At 35.5% G+C, this 6,657-nt stretch overlaps 1 long non-coding RNA gene across 1 annotated transcript; it reads left to right on the top strand.

Moving 5' to 3' along the window:
• Positions 1 to 1,657: 1,657 nt before the first annotated feature.
• On the top strand, positions 1,658 to 4,118 carry LOC138908878 (uncharacterized). The gene is made up of 2 exons (XR_011415276.1): positions 1,658 to 2,079; positions 3,811 to 4,118. It is a non-coding gene; the product is annotated as an uncharacterized lncRNA (long non-coding RNA).
• The last annotated feature ends 2,539 nt before the right edge of the window (positions 4,119 to 6,657 follow it).

Here is a 6,657-nt window from a genome sequence, read left to right on the forward strand (position 1 = left end):
ATCTTTCATTAATAGCATAGGTGATTTTACAGTTTTGCTAATAACTCACAAATCTCTAGTGCAAACTGGGGCAAAAAATATTGTTCGTTTTTTTGGTTTTGATTGCAGGCACCAACCTGGAGAACGAGGTCAATATTTCAGAAATTGGTTTTAAGTTCAAATCAGAGAAGCACCAGGAGCCCGCCTAAAGAACATGGTCAACTTTAAGTTTCTTTCAAGATCAAGCAGGAGGATCCCGCCTGAAGAGCAGGGTCAACTTTCAATTTTCAAGTTTAAGAAGCAGGAGCTCACCTGAAAATGCAGGTTTACAAGCACAAGCCTACTTCAAATTCAAGCTTATTTCAAGTTCAAGTTAGAAGCACCAGGAGTCCGCCTGAAGAACAGGGTCAACTTTTAGTTTGCAAGTTCAAGTTAGAGACGCATTAGGAGCCTGCCTGAAGAACATGGTCAACTTTCAGTTTTCAAGTTCAAGTCAGGGGCAGGAGGATCCCTCCTGAAGAATAGGGTTAACCTCCAGTTTTTTCAATTCAAATCAGAAGTAGCACGAGCCGCTTGAAGAACAAGGTTTGCAAGCTCAAGTCTACTCCAAGTTCAAGTTTATTTCAAGTGCAGCAGTAGGATGCCCGCCTGAAGAATAGGGTCAACTTTCAGTTTTCTTCAAGTTCAAGTCAGCAGGATACCCACCTGAAGAATAAGATTGTTTTTCAGTTTCATTTTGAAGATTCAAGACAAGAAGTAGATAGGATCTTGTATTTTTATTTTCTTTTGCTGTAATTTTTGTTTTATTTTAATGTAATGGCAGGGACCGCGGATCAGAACCTCGACGACACTTTACTCGACTCTCCACCTCGGTATCCTTCTTCATCTTTCCTACTTCTGAACTACACGTGGCCTGATTCCTTTATACCCAAGGATATGTAGGCAGGTCAGATACCAGGGCCCGGTCACAATCTTTTATCCACCTTAGTTTTCATTTGAATAAGTGTCGGGTCAGAACTCAATTACGTTTCTTACTTAATTCTTTGCTCAAAAAATACTTTGTGTTTTCAAGCAAAGAGGGGCAACTGTAAGCACGTAGTTTTTGACCCGCACATTAGGATTATCTTTAGTAGTCTTAGTATTTTAGAATATTTATTTGAGTTTATTTCTATAGGATTTCACTCTATTTAAAGCATAAAAATTGAAAACTACAAAAATAGTTTCATCCTTATAATATTTCTCATTTTTATATATATATTTATTTAATGTCCTTAGTTTTCTTTTTGGAAGTGATATTATTTTAATTTCGCTATGATTTTAGCCTACTTCCATTTTTATTTTTAGTATGATATTTGAAAAATACCAAAAATAGTTTTATTTTAGTATTTAGTTTTATTTTAATAGTTTACTATACTTACATAAGACTAATTAATATTTTGGTAGTATTTTAATAGTTTAGGCTCATTATTTTATCTTGCTTTGGGACAAAAGAGGCCCAAAAGAGGCCAGTCCAATTTCATTAGCCCACTAGACCTGCTGACCCGCGCAACACTCCTTTCAATCCTATCCCTTCATTTCTTTTAATCTAATGGTCCTACCCCTTCATTTCTTTTTATCTAATGGCCTTTGTTATATTCCCACACCTATTTAAAATCCTAATTAGAACCTTTTCTAACCCGAAGGACCCTAGTCAGCGAGAAAAAAGAGAGCTAAGGGGAGAGAACGGAAGGGCAGCAGCTCTGGATAGAAAGGGTTTGAGATAGCAGACGTTTGAGCTCGACAGTGAGAGAATGAGAGTGAGAAGGGAACGACAATTTCAGTCGGAAAAGGGACAAAAAACGGAAACATAGAAGGGGGAGTTAGACAAGAACAGAGAAAAACAAAATCCTTAGCGCCGCAATAGCCATTTTCTCGACTAAGAAGTTCAGTCTCCATCATAGCTAACCTTTGTCTTCCTTATCATTTTGATCCATGCATGAAACCAGAAATACGCTGCCGAGTCCATTCCTAATTTGAGTTTCTGTTGCCGTCGAGATTTTTTCTGTCCGGGTTTCCACTCATATACCGCTATTGTAACTGGAAAGGCTGTCAATATTTGAGGTCAATTTCTTACTCTAATTTTAAATTTCCTCTCTGTTTCCTCGTTAATAGGCTTCGACGATTATGATTGCCGTGTGATTGTTCTGCTTGTTTCATTGTTTGGTTACAACTTTCTTAATCTGGTTCATTTATGTTAAAGTTTTCATTGATGCAGTATTTGGGAACAAACATGAATTAGTTAGTTTTTTATTTACTTAGCTGTGTGAACCATATGATTTGTTTGTGAATTGGTTTTGGCAAGTTGGATTAAAAGTTAAATATGAATTTGCTATCATTTTATTACTAGTAGAAACATTCTGTTTTTGTAAGTATTTTGGACGTCATTGTACCATTGAGAATAGGCATGGCTTCGTGAAAGATTTTTAATTAGAAACATAGATAGTCATGGCAGAGAACTGGAAAAATTATAATAATTTGAACTTTGGATTATTTTTGTTTGTTCTTTATTTTGCTATACTAATTCATTCGTTCAGAGCATGTTTAGGCCGACCACACTTAGGTAGGCAAATTTAGGACCTTTTCGTGTCATTCGAGGTTAGAGGTTGTTCTTTAGTTTATTATTTTTTTGGGGATGCCTTGAAGAATTTGTAAATATTTTTATTAGTGGAATGCCCCATAGTACATGTATTTGGAGGCCGTGACGAACACCGTGGAGGAAGTATAGTGTAGGTTAGCCTAGAATTTTAATTTTCTTTTTTTTATTGTTTATTAGGTGCGGACAACCTCGAGCCTCTTTTTGTGTTTATTTTCGCTGTTTGTGTGTTTCTACCTCAATATGAGTATTTCTAAAAGCCAACTTGATCATGTACGCAACCGTGACCTTCACGGGGCTTGGGGAATGCCTAATACCTTCCCCCGAGTCAAATGACCCCCCTTACTTGGATTTCTGGTGCGGACCTTATTTTAGAGTCTAAATGTGTTCTAAGAGTAAAATTATTTTTTTTTTAAAAACGGTGACTTGACACACCAAAATCAAATGTCAAGTGGCGACTCTGAAAAATCCTGTTGAACATAATTTTTATCACTTTCAATTTGAAAACCCTTTTGAGCTTTACAAAATCATTTTATCTCTTTAAAGAGGGGTTAGTGAGGTAAAAAAAGGGTGTGACAGTGAGTGATATCTATATATATGTAAATCGGGTTGCACGCCGCAACAAGCCTTATGACTATATATGTATATGTGAATTGGGTTGCACGATGCAACAAGCCTTATGGATATATATGTATATGTGGATCGGGTTGCACACTGCAACAAGCATTATGGCTATATCTATGTGGATCGGGTTGCACGCCGTAACAAGTCTTATGGCTATATATATGTGGATCGGGTTGCACGCCGCAATGGGCCTTATGGCTATAGGTGAATCGGGCTGCACACCGCAGCAGATGTTGCACAGTGTTGAGTGACTGAACGTGGCTAGCGAGAATTGAGACGGGCAGATTGAGTGCTCTGAGTGTGAGTACTTGGGATTTCACTGTGTTGCATCACATACGATATTAACCTTGGCATGTAGATATAGAGATTTCATACTCTTCTTGTCGGTCACAGTTGGCCTATTTTACCTGTGCTGAACTTAGCTGTTGAATCTAGAAGCATGTCCACTTTTCTGTATTGTTAAACTCTGTGTTTTACTGTATTGTGTGATCTTGTCACTGTTTTAAGACCTCAGGTTAGACTTGTTACTTATTGAGTTGGTTGTACTCACGCTACACCCTGCACTTCGTGTGCAGATCCAGGTGTTCCGGGCACAACAGTTGCTGATTCCTGACAGTTCATCAGTTCGAAGATCATCGATGTAGCTGCCTTGTCGTCCGCAGTCCTTGACTCTCCTCCTTTATCTTTTAGTCTTGTTTATACTGTTCTAATTTCCTAGACAGTGTTCCATTGGTTAGATCGTGTTGTTATGTAGATGTTCATGTACTCTGTGACACCCGGATCTTTTGGGAGAATTTTGTACTGAGTTACGATGTTTATATCCAGTTTTTATTAGACTCTTACTTATTTAAATTTATTTCAGTATATTTGGAATTTAATAAAATGTGGTATGTGTGATATGTCGGCTTGCCTAATACTATGATAGGCGCGATCACAACATGTTAAGGTTTAGGTCGTGACACTATAACTTGGCTTGAATTAATTTTAGATAAACTGTGATTTTTCAGTTTTGATATTTTACCTATTTCCGCTTTTATTACTTGATTAGATTTATAGAAATTATCTTGAAATGAACCACGCGTATGTGAATCTGTTTTATTTAGTGTGCTAAAATCATGTCACGTGTATGCGTACACGATTAATAACACTTTATTATTTATTAAGATTGTTTGGCCAAAGTCGCGTGGACGCGTACCTTGATTTATTTTGGAATCATAATTATGTCACGCAAATGTATGCATAATTACGATAGTTTGATTAATATGCACCTTAAGCACACTAGCGATTTGTGAGTTATTTCTTTGCTACATATGGAATTGTTGTGAGGCCATGATTTTATGGAATTACTTGTGGAAGAAGTGTATGATTTTAGATATTTGAATAAATAAGTTATCATATACCAACACCCTATAGCTCAACAATTGAAGCCCAAACTTATTAGGGTCCAAATCTTCCCAACTTTAAAGCAAGTCCGAATATCATATTTCCAGAAACATGATTAAGCATATAACATTTAAGGACTAATTTTAGATTATTATTTATAAAATTTTAAAGGCAAATAAATAAAATCAAAATTGATCTTAGCTGCCTTCTTATTCAACCTAACTCAAACAGACATAAAAATGAAGTTGCAAACCATTCACAAAAATATTATTTTAGAACATGAAATGCAAATAAATAAACACATGGACTCCCACGAAATAAGATTAAAAGAATAGAGGAAAGAATAAACATTTAATGCAAAATTTCCAATTAAATGAGTCTCCAAGAACATGTACAATAACTTAGACGAACGCCGAACAAGCATAAGCGAAGAAGAACGACAAAGCTAGTGAACAGAGCTCCAACGGAATCCTCGACCTCGACTATTAACTCCACTGTTTGGCCATAAAGGGGTTGTTTTCAAGTATTTTTGTTGGGTTTTGGGTGATGAATTTCTGGATTTTTTGAAAGAAAGATGAATAAAGAATGAGACAAGTAGAAATTTCCTTAGCACAGAAGAAGAATTATTTTTTTTCAATTCCCTCCACTCTTTCCTCTCCTCTTCTCTTTTTTCTCACATTTTTCTCTTCTATTTATAGACAAATTTTCGGAATTTTTCAGTTTTTTTTTAAAACTTCCCACCTTCCTTTACTTTTATTTTTTAATTTTCACTTTCTTTTACTTTTCTTTTTTAATTTTCACTTTATTTTACTTTTTTTAAATTTCCACCTACCTTTACTTTTTTTTTTATTTTTCACTTTCTTTTACTTTTTTTTTATTCCCACCTTCCTTTAACTTTTATTTTTAAATTTCCTACTTCCTTTTTTCCACTTTATTTATTCCCACCCGATTTTTTGTTTATAAAATAACAATTTTATTTAATTTTTTCAATTTTTGTTAAATAAAGATAAAGATAAAAATAATATTATTAATAATAATTGAACTTTTAAATTATTTTTTATTAATTTTTTTTCTGACCCTATAAGAAATATGAAACAAAGCTAAAACTTTTAGATTAAACCCCTAAAAATATTTACATAGTAGAAGGTGAACCCGCATTGGAAAGTGCCTTGCATCTTGCATCTTTGTGTCTTGCATCTTTACTTGAAATCTTGTAAACCAGCATTGGAAAGTGGGTGTCTGGAATTTGAAACTTGCCCACCCACACTTGGAGGTAGGTGCCTTGAGCTTGGGGCTTGTTGACTTCATAATTAGAAGCCAAGAAGTTGGATTTGAGATGCTGGTCGTTGTGTGCATTACGTCAAAACTCGACCCGAACCGTCTTTATGCTCGAACAATCTTTCTTTTTTTTTTAACGATCCAAGTTTGGAACTTGATTCTTGGAAAGACGGGTTGGTGACACATTATCAAAGCTAACTCTGACTATCTTTTGATCGAAAGACCTCTTCTTTTCTGACAATAGTTAAAACTACAAGCTTTAGTCGTTACAATCTGTGTTTTACGGCAAGGTCCTGCAAAGCCATCAAAGACGAACAAAATGAAAAAAAAACATTTTCTGCCCCAATTTGGCACTAGAAATTTTTTGCGAGTTATTAGAGAAAACTATAAATTATCTAATTTATTAAAAGGAAGACAAAAGCAACGGTATAAAAAATCTATGTGAGGATATACAACCACGGGGTAGTACTATGTGTTACCAAAAGGAAATGGAATTAGAGGAAGGTATCCTATATTACTGAAAGGAAATGCAACCAGGGGGTGGCGCCGTGTATTACTGAGAATGAATGTAACAAGGGTTGGTACCCTATATTACTAAAAGAAAATGTAACCCGAGGTTGGCATCCTGTATTACTGAGAAGGAATGTAACCAGGGGTTGGAACCCTGTATTACTGAAAGAAAATGTAAACATGGGTTGACACCTTGTATTACTGAAAAGGTATGTAACCAGGGGTTAGTACCCTACATTACTGATATGAGC

Source organism: Nicotiana tomentosiformis, chromosome 1, assembly GCF_000390325.3.
Source record: "Nicotiana tomentosiformis chromosome 1, ASM39032v3, whole genome shotgun sequence".
NCBI lineage: Eukaryota > Viridiplantae > Streptophyta > Magnoliopsida > Solanales > Solanaceae > Nicotiana > Nicotiana tomentosiformis.